The sequence below is a fragment of the Xyrauchen texanus genome, chromosome 13, assembly GCF_025860055.1.
Source record: "Xyrauchen texanus isolate HMW12.3.18 chromosome 13, RBS_HiC_50CHRs, whole genome shotgun sequence".
In the NCBI taxonomy this organism is placed as follows: Eukaryota; Metazoa; Chordata; class Actinopteri; order Cypriniformes; family Catostomidae; genus Xyrauchen; species Xyrauchen texanus.
The window spans coordinates 3,600,528-3,609,659 of record NC_068288.1 but is presented as its reverse complement, the minus strand read 5'-3'; the positions used below and the strand labels follow the sequence as shown (position 1 = coordinate 3,609,659).

General features: G+C 39.6%; 1 pseudogene; it reads left to right on the top strand.

The window, feature by feature from the left end:
* The first annotated feature begins 5,073 nt into the window (after positions 1-5,073).
* Positions 5,074-5,572, top strand: LOC127654347 (translationally-controlled tumor protein homolog; annotated as a pseudogene).
* Positions 5,573-9,132: the final 3,560 nt, after the last annotated feature.

Genomic DNA, 9,132 nt, shown 5'->3' with positions numbered 1-9,132 from the left:
GATCCAGTTTGCGCGCGCTCTAACTGACTCACTCTCACGCTCACACACGTGCGCGCGCATCATTCTTTGTTTACACCGGACCCAAACAGCGTCATGTAAGTGTTCGGTGCGTTTTTCATGTTATTATTACACGATTTCTAAGGCGTCCCGAGAAACTTTGTCATCTCGTCTATACAAACTGATTTGTGTTTTGCAAGGAATGGTTGTCCTCATTCCCAGAAATAAAAGACATAACATATTGTGTTGATTATTAGTTGTTTATGTACTTTCAAATATGAATAGGGAAGGTTGGGGCGATTTGTTACAAGGGTTGTCTCAATTACGTTTAAGTTTTAAATCAAAAGTCCAATTACACAAATGTTTCTTTTCTTTAGCAGCTTTTTTTAACAATGCTATTGTAACATAAATGTCAGATGGGAAAGTTTGTCACTAGGCCTGGCTCTACAGTGGGGCCTGGCCCATCCAATCATGAGCTTGGCCCACCCTGACAAACAAACCCACCCCTCCAACTGTTTGGCCCACCCATGTTATATTTTGTGCAGTTTTGTGCTTCATAATTGTTAAATCTTTGAATTTCACTGAAAAGCCATTATAGCCTGTAATAGACTACTTACTAAGTTTACCATTGTGGAGCAAGTTGTCACTAAAGTTCAACATGTGTTCAATGTGTTTTCCCTATATTGTAGTCAATATACAAACTGACTTTCAAAAATAAATCTCAGAGAAATATTTTCTGGAGAATGGTGTTAAAACAAGCCCTGGTCTCCTATGAATTTATGGAGTGTTATGACATTTTTAGCTCTTTTAAATGTACATTAATGCTAACAAATAATTGTAATTGAATACTGTATAGTAGTGTTATTAATAACATGTATATAGTGTAACTTGGTTTTCTGCATAAGTATAGGGCCAAATAACAAGTTTTAAACTAATATATTTGCAAAGGTCTATCAAATTGACCAATCACCTCACTCTAAAAATTTCTGGGTTATATTTAAATCAAGAATTCTGTGTTGAGTCTATTTGGTCATTTGTTGGGTTATTTCCACAGTGTTGGGTAGTTTTTAAACCAGCCGTTTTTAGAGTGTAAACTTCCTTATTCAGTGTTTTAATATTGCTGGGACAGTAATTACTGGAATTCTTGGAAATGGAGGTGGAATATTACAAGCGCTTTTCTGACCCATCAGAAAATGCTGTCTTGATTCCATAGCAAACCTTGCATGGAATCCAAACTAGATTAGTCATTCAATCATTTGTTTAAATGTACACACCCAACTTTATCCTATTTAGAATAAATTAATTAAAGATTAATGGCTTATGTTAAATCACACTGAGGTACACAGATACATATCTGTCTTAACACACCTTTCTCATATTGCATGTACAATCTAGTTCACCATGCACACATGGCACACCTCTCCACATTTGATCGTCAAGGAAAAAATAATTTTTGGGTCTTTGCCTTTTAAATTTACAACCTCTCAAGCATTTCAGATCGGTACAAAGCATAATATTTTTGGCAGTAAGCTCTGATATTACAGATAAATTTTTAATACTTCATTCAATAAAAATAGTTTCCTCCCTTTGGTTTTAAGGGAAAAACAACCCAAATAAATAGGGGGGTGATTGCTTAGGCCCTTCTAATTCTTTCGGCTGCTCCCATTAGGGGTCGCCACAGTGGACCATCCGTTATCTGCATATTTGACTTGGCACAGGTTTTTTCACCAAATACCCTTCCTGATGCAAACCCCAGTGGCTGGGGACTTTCACTCACACCTCCAGGCAATTTAGATTCTACAGTTCACTTAACTTGCATGTTTTTGGACTTGTAGAGGAAACAAGAGAACCCAGAGCATGTTCACCCAGGTGAACATGGGGAGAACATGCAAACACCACACAGAAAGGCCCAGTTGAGGCTCACAGTTGGACCGTCTTGCTGTGAGGCGACAGTGCCGCCCTGCTTAGGCCCTATAGGACATCACTCTTTCATCCACGGTTTCCACAAGGGAGAAAGATAAAGCTGAGAAAAACGAGACACTGAATGCCTCATGCAAATCCCAACAGCTCAGTTCCCCTGAGTGGGCTGATGCGGAGATGAATGTGCCAGCTCAAAAATAATTAAATAAATGTCCTTGCTGCTCTGCTCACAAATAAGTAAATATCTAAATATGTAAATGCCACAACAACATTAAGAGCGAACACGGTCAAGTAAATGCCAGTTACATTGTTCAGATAATGAGACATGAGGAGAATCGTGTTACTGTGAATGTTCATGCTAAAAATATTTTCACTGAAATTCATTCATGAAAATACTGTAAATGCAGGGAAATACTTCCAGGAATTCACTCCAAACAGCTCTATGATGGTGTACATTTAACGGGTTACCATAGTTTACCAAAAGAGAAAAAAAATAAATTTCTATCATCCTCATGTGGTTCCTGACTTTCTGTTAGGCAGCATGTTAAGGACTGACAGAAGAAGGGCCTAAGCCTGTACAGTTATTGAATTAAATATGAGTGAATTTACATACGTACATGATATATTTATACATTATTGCACTATGGCAGTCCTGAAGGCAGTTTAATTGTTCATGTGGTAAATGGCCTGAGGGTAAAAACTTTTCTTGTGCATGGTTGTCCTGGCGCTGAGTGCTCTGTAGCGCTGGCCACAGGGAAACAGTTCAAAGAGGGAGTGGGCAGGGTGTGTGGGATCCAGAGTGATTCTACATGCATGTTTCCTCTTTCCGGAGATGGACAGGTCTTGGAGGGTGGGCAGGGGGGCATCAAAAATCCTCTCAGCAGTTCTGACTGTCCATAGTAGTTTCCTTCTGTCTGAATGATGGCTGAGTAGAACTGAGTAAACAGCTCCAGTGGCAGGTTGAACTTCCTCAGCTGGCGAAGGAAGTACAAACTCTGCTGAGCCTTCTTCACAATGGAGTCTATGTGGGTGTCCTACTTTAGGTCCTGAGAGATGGTAGAGCCTAGGAACCTGAATGAATCCACTGCTGCCACAATGCTGTTAGGAGGGTACGGGGGAATTTCTCTTGAAGTCCACTATCATCTCCACTATTTTCAGCTAAAGGTTGTGACCGCACCAAACAGCCAGCTGTTCAACCTCCCATGCAGACTCGTCACTGCCGTGGATGAAATTGGGAGAAAACGGTCTCAGATCGTTTTCAAAGTGAAAGTCAGAGCAAGGAAATGTATGTACTCACTTTTTTATTATTTTAAAGATTTACGCATTTCAATTTCATAACAAAATTTCATCAGATTGAATTGAGTTATCTTTAATAAAATAAAATAAAAATATATTTTAAGTTTTCTTAATTTAATTATGTTAAACCTTAAACAATTCCATTTCATGGAATTTTGTTATGAAACTGAAACGCTTAATTCTTAAAAATAAGCAAAAATATTTTTTGAGCGTAATATGGGCAGGATGTCATGGAAATCATAAGATACATTTCTACAGTATAAAATAGACAGATATGCACGAAATGGTTGTAAAAATGCAGTATTCTTTTAATTGTCTTTTGTTACAGCCAGCACACTAACAATAACTAGTTGTGCCAGTGCACTAACAATAACTAGTTGTGCCAGTTTAGTTACTGCAATTCAGAAATCCAATAATTTGAGATATACAGGAAGACAATGAACAATCGTTCAATAATGATGTGACAAATGCTGGGTCTTTGTGATTTGCAATATGGACTATGAAATCCTCATTGAGCCTGCATACTTGAATTCATCTTCATATCATTTAGTTCCTTGCCATATACCACCAAAAGCATTGCATTTTACCCTTAGTACGATAACAATTAAGGTTACGCACACTAATGGATTGCACCGGTTATGTTGTCTACACAGACAGACATATTTTCACTGATAAAAGCAGGGGAGGTCAGGGCCTCGTTCTAATATGGCTGATTAGTCAGGGTCCACAATCACCTCAACATATTGTACAGATGGCAAACAATGCAACAACAGCTCGGCATCATTCTTCATGAGCCCTTAGAGACAGTGTCTGTATTTTGCAGCATGCTGTGCCCTTTGAACTCCAAAGAAAGCTCCTCAATTACTTTATACCTGCTCATGAGGCTGGGTGGGTTCAACAATTCAGTTAAACCAGGCAAACCCACCACTAATAACATCAAGACTGGTAGAGTTTCATTAGCAATTTAGAGTCTTCAAAGCCCTGACTCTTTGTCAGAAAAGGGATTGGGCACCTGCTCTTTCAAGTGTTAATTAAACTTGAAGTCTCATTGGCAATAAAGAGAGACTCAAGATTGTGATATGGAGGTTGATAATTATTATATATAAAACAATAATTTTCAAAGGAGTACTTTTATGTAATTTGTAAATGAAACTGCAACAGGTGGGGTGATTCTGAAAAAAACTGTCAAGACAAAATCCTGATCCTATTTACTCCAAAATCAAAAGAAACTAGAAATAAATTATATTTTGCTTGTGGAAAATGAAGTATTTTGTAAGGCCATTGTGAAATTGTTTTCACGAAAGTTTCATTACAAGTAAATTTTATAAGTACAATTTGCATTGCCACAATGCGAAAGATTGCAATTATAATATTCTCGTTATAGCAACATGAAAAAATATAAATTGTAAAGTATGTTTTATCATAGTTCTCCCTTGATACGGCTTTTCATTTTCACTGATTTTCATAAAAAATTGTAAAACAGCATCTTTTTTACTGTAATAATAATAAAAAAAAGTGTTATAGCAATGAGAATCATCATTGAAAACAATGGGAACAGTAAATGTAAAATGTCCGGATGTGTTACATTAATGAGAATTTGGCTGCAAAATGTGCTTAAAGGGATAGTTCACCCAAAAAATTAAAATTCACTCATCATTTACTCACCCTCATGCCATCTCAGATGTGTATGATTTTCTTTCTTCTGCAGAACACAAACAAACATTTTTAAAAGAATATTTCAGCTCTTTTGGTACTCACAATGCAAGAGAATTGTGAACAGAACAAAAGGCAGCATACAAGTAATCCATAAGACTCCAGAGGTTAGGAGCACTGCCTTAACCCCAAACACAATCCGACAAAATGATCATTTACAAGGACATCATCACAGGGGACGAGATGTTCTCAGACATCTACAAAATCAAAGAGTCTGAGAATGGGATGATAAGCTGATCAGCAGGTTAGAGGGAGACAAAGATGATGCACTGATTGGTGGCAACGCATCAGCAGAAGTTCAAGATGAGGGATGTGAGTCTTCCACTGTTATTGGTGTGGATATTGTCCTCAACTACAAACTTCAGGAGACATTCTACTACAAGAAGTCATACATGGCCTACATCAAGGACTACACGAAGGAAGTCACAGCCAAACTACAGGAAACAACACCTGACAGGTTGACCCCTTCATGTCTAATGCACCAGCTGAGGTCAAGAATATTCTAGGCAACATCAAGAACTATCTGTTTTTCACTGTTGAGTCCATGAACCCAGACAGCATTGTTGGTCTCCTTGACTTCCATAAGGATGGCTTCACACCATACATGCGCTTCTTCAAGGATGGTCTGGAGACTGAGAAATGCTAAACTTTGTAAGTATCTAAAATTGCCCCTCCAAATTTGGCCTCTGCTCGGTGGATTTGGCCTGTGGATTAAACCAATCATTCCCCCCTTTTCCTTTCCATCAGGACCAGAGGCTCTTTTAACTTCATGAGGCCAGTTTTAATTTCTTGATTGGCTTATGTCCACCACATCAAGACGTGATGGTCCTCTCGTGAAAAAATAAAAACAGGACTTTATACCAATCTAAACCACAATGTGAAAAGATTGTGGTTGAAACTATTTTTTATTTTTTTATTTTGTCGTCATAGAGGTGTAGTTGCTTTCTTTTCTATTGCTGTGCATGTCAGCTTCTGGTTTCAGCAGATTTACAGTTTAATTCCCCCTCTTTCAATTGAATCACAGGATTGTATAGGATTTCTTGCACCAAACCTCCAGTGGTTAAATCCATATCTTCTGAAGCAATATGATAGGTGTGGGTGAGATACAGATTAATATTGAAGTCGACTCGGTTACTAACGTAACCTCGGTTCCCTGAGAGGAGGGAACGAGTATTTCGTAAGTAGCTTACGCTATGGGAAAACTCAGTTTCTCGAGAAATATTGAAGTCTTTATGTAAAACGCATTGCAGCTTCACAGCAGACAGCAATGAGCGAGGCAGCTCGGTCATTGGCTGTGCTGCGGCAACTTGCTCGAAACAATGACGGGGCGACTCTGAACGCGCGACCAATGAGCGCGCTTCACGCCCGTGCGCTCAGAGACCATCAAGATTGGCGTGGCTAATGCTATATATTAGGCGCCCCATCATTAGAGTTCTTTAGGTTCAATCGACTGAAGCGACTGACCAAGCACAAGCACGGCAGCTTACGCAATACTCGTTCCCTCCTCTCAGGGAACCGAGGTTACGTTAGTAACTGAGATGCCTGAGCCTTAAAGCAAAGTGATTATTCAACGAGCCGGCCAACGGCGAGCTATATAATGGGATAATACAGAGCGCCTTTGCCCCAAGGTGGCCCATGGTGGGGCGCTCATTGTAAAAACACACGCACATATCTTATGTACTGATTTTTCTATTTAATGATATGCATAAAAAACTCCCTAAGTCAGTCAGAGACGGACCTTATAAGGGAGGAGATAATGCACAGCATATATGTACTCCAGTCCATACTACAGTCAGGCTGATAGAATGTTGGAATGCAATGAGGGGACCTGTAGGTTATAAAACCTGATAAATGTCGAAGGCGAGGCCCAGCCTGCCGCCGCACAAATATCCTCAGTGGGTATCCCACTCGACCATGCCCACGAGGAGGCCATGCTCCTCGTAGAGTGAGCTCTGACACCTAAGGGGCATTGAAGGCCCTTGGCTTCATAAGCCAGCGCTATAGTGTCTACTATCCAGCGCGATATTCTTTGCTTTGAAATAGGGTTGGGCGATGTCCCCTAAATTGGCAGTTGACGATGTTGACAGTAAAACATCGTGATGGACGATGATATCATCGGTGGGGGGGGGGGGGGGTTATATAATTTCATAATTATATGAAAAATTATAATTTCGTTATTTTACTAACCCAACGAATGGCTCGTCGGCGCTTTATCAGTAGGTTGCACGACACGTGAAGCATTTTTTTTGTTTTTGCTATCACTTAAGAAGAGTTGTGCACTTTTTATTTTAATATATCTCTTTACATAAATATATTTTCCACTTAAAAACTATAATTTCGTTATTTTACTCACTGATGAGCAAAAGGTCGAGGCAGAAATGACCATGTACCTGCAGGAAATGGCCATTGATGGGGAAGAGGACCCGCTGACTTGGTGGAAAACGAACAACAAAAGGTTTCCGTTCATGGCAAGATTAGAATGGAAATATTTGTGCATATGTGCTACCAGTACTCCATCAGAGCGGACAATCTGATGAGGTATTCTGCACCGTAAAATCATCCTACCTGTTTATTTATTACTGGTGGTAGGACAATCTGATGAGGTATTCTGCACCGTAAAATCGTTCTACCCGTTTATTTATTTATTACAATATGATGAGGTACCGTTACTTTGCGCTGTAAAATCACCCTACCATGGCCTAATAAGAATAATTCGGCAAAGTTACACTGAATTATTTTATGTAGTCACAGACGCGAAGCAGAAATGCGCAGTAGGATTTTACAATGTGGTAGGATGAACCGATAGATATGGCTATAATTTTGCGCTACGTTAGGAAAAACTGACAGGGTAGGACAGATCGACAGAACACGGGTCTTCAGCACAGCGGGTAGTGTAGTTACTCCAATCCGCAGCTTATTAAAATCAGATAAAGTGAATATGTTGGTATTTCTGGCCAGAAACATCGAAATTTAAACATGGTCTATGGTGAAAGATATTAGACTTCTTTACGCATTTTTCGCCATCCATTGCGGAGCTATTCGATTTTGCATATAATTTTTTAAACGTTCATTTGTGTAGTTCATATGACCACTTTACAATATTTCAATAACATAATTTATTTTGTAGCCTGTGCTGAAGTTAATTGTGCTGCTAATTATAAGTGAAATGTTAATGCCGAGTTTCGGTCTGAGTGTTGTTCCCGTTTTCCTGTTGTTCTTCTATGTTTTAATAAATGTGTGTTATTCATATTCACCTTGTTTCTTTCATTTGATTTGACATTATGGATTTATGGCCAAGGAAATTTTTCTTCAAAAGTATTAGCCAGACAAAAGTTATTTGACGTTCGCTGGTCTGGATTTATCTTAAACTGCCGATTCAGTGTATACAAGAGCTATGTGACAATGAGCAAGATTTTTTGAGACACTACAACTACTAATAATTTATTAATAAAGGCTATTTTCTTGTAGCCTACAACATACAATATTTTAATCTAAATGTACAGTGTAAGACATGTAAAAAAAAGACAAGAAGCTAACAATGTCAAGATCAATATTTGTGCAGCCTGCCTGACACGGTATTTTCACAGACTAACACGTCACGTCTCTGGCATATACCACAGTATTTAAAATAGCATATATGCATTAGTTATATTCTCAATTTAATTTACAGAGCAATCCCTGCAAAGTTTTTAGGTTAACTATAGAAGAGACTAGGATTAGTGAGTCACACTAGCAAGACTCGCAAAAGGGGGCGTGGCATCACGATGGTGGCTCTACATCGTGATGTTGGTCAGCCATCACGATGGACGATGATATCGTCCATCGGCACAACCCTACTTTGAAACTTCGAGACCTTTAGTGCGGCCGCCAAAGAACGTTCCAAGTATACTCTGAGCGCCCTGACCGGGCAGAGTAAATTAGCGTCGCTTTCGTCTGCTGAAGACGATAGCGCTGCCAGAGATATCACCTGTACTCTGAAGGGTGTGGAGAGCACTTTAGGAATATACCCATGCTTTGGCCTAAGGACAACTCTGCAGTCGTTAGGTCCAAATTCCAGGCAAGCAGCGCTTGATGACAGCGCGTGCAGGTCGCCCACTCTCTTGACTGAGGCGAGTGCCAGCAAGAGCGCAGTTTTGTGCGAGAGCTGTTTAAGGTGCACGGTTCGGAGAGGTTCGAACGGGGCACTCTTGAGTGCGTCCAGGACCG